This window comes from Arachis ipaensis, chromosome B05 (assembly GCF_000816755.2).
Source record: "Arachis ipaensis cultivar K30076 chromosome B05, Araip1.1, whole genome shotgun sequence".
NCBI classification, from domain to species: domain Eukaryota; kingdom Viridiplantae; phylum Streptophyta; class Magnoliopsida; order Fabales; family Fabaceae; genus Arachis; species Arachis ipaensis.
In genome coordinates, this window is record NC_029789.2 from 97,360,770 (window position 1) to 97,362,522 (window position 1,753).

A 1,753-nucleotide genomic window follows, 5' to 3' on the forward strand; every position below is an offset into this window, starting at 1 on the left:
CTCAACCTATGAACGTGTGCCTGACAACCACCTCCGTTCTACCTTTGATTGAATGAATATCTCTTGGATTCCTTAATTAGAATCTTCGTGGTATAAGCTAGAATCCATTGGCAGCATTCTTGAGAATCTGGAAAGTCTAAACCTTGTCTATAGTATTCTGAGTAGGATTCAGGGATTAAATGACTGTGACGAGATTCAAACTCACAAAGGCTGGGCGTAGTGATAAACGCAAAAGGATCAATGGATCCTATTCCAGCATGAGTGGGAACCGACAGATGATTAGCCGTGCGGTGACAGCGCACCTGGACCTTTTTCACTGAGAGGACGGATGGTAGCCATTGACAACAGTGATCCACCAACACAAAGCTTGCCATAGGAGGAACCTTGCGTGCGTGAAGAAGAAGACAGGGAGAAAGCAGAGATTCAGAAGACAAAGCATCTCCAAAACTCCAACATATTCTCCATTACTGCAGAACAAGTGTTTAATCCATGCTCTTTTATTCTTCGCAATTCATACTGATAATTATAATTGATTTCCTGACTAAGATTTACAAGGTAACCATAGATTGCTTCAAACCAACAATCTCCGTGGGATCGACCCTTACTCACGTAAGGTATTACTTGGACGACCCAGTGCACTTGCTGGTTAGTGGTACGAGTTGTGAAAAGTGTGATTCACAATTCGTGCACCAAGTTTTTGGCGCCGTTGTCGGGGATTGTTCGAGTTTGAACAACTGACGGTTCATCTTGTTGCTTAGATTAGGAAAATTTTGTCTTTTGGGTCAGAGTCTTTTATTATTGTTCTTGTTAAAATTTTAGAATCCTTATTTCCTTTTTCTTAATTATTTTCGAAAATTTTTAAAAACCAATAACTTCAAGATTTAGTCTTCTATTTGAGTTTAGTTTCATGTTTTAAGTTTGGTGTCAACTGCATGTTTTTATTTCTCTTTAAATTTTCGAATTGCATGTTCTTTGTTCTTCCTTAATCTTCAAGTTGTTCTTGTTTATTTTCCTTGTTTGATTTTTAGTTTTTCTTGTTTTGTGATTTTTCTTGTTTTTCTTGTGCATTTTCGATTTATTAGTATCTAAAAAAAATTATTTATTAAATACCTTGTTAAAAAACTTTAAATTTATAGCTCAATTGGCTAGAGCGTGATGCTTATGTTCTTGGTAATTGGCTATCTTTTTTTTTAAAAAAAAAACTTTTTCAAAAATAATTTTTTCTTTGAATAAATCTTGTGCCAAACTTTAAGTTTGGTGTTTTCTTGTTGATTTTTCTTTAGTTTTCGAAAATTTTATTTTGGTTTTCTAAAAATTTTAAGTTTGGTGTTCTATCTTCATGTTCTTATTGTTCTTGTGAGTCTTCAAAGTGTTCTTGAGTCTTCCTTGTGTTTTGATCTTAAAATTTTTAAGTTTGGTGTTCCTTGGTGTTTCCCTCCAAAATTTTCGAAAATAAGGAGCATTAGATTCAAAATTCAAATTTCAAAATTTAAAATTTAAAATTTAATTTTCAAATTTCAATTTTCAAATCTTTTCAAAATTTTCTTTATCAAATCCTTATCTTAATATTGTTGACTTTTTCGAAAATTCAAAATTCAATTTTCAAATTTCAATTTTCAAATTTCGAATTTCAAATTTCAAAATTAATTTTCAAATTTAAAATTTAAATTTTAACACTTTTTAATTTAAATTCCTTATCTTCTCTTACCTAGCTTATCTTATCTTTTCTAATCTCAAATCTTAAAATCAAATC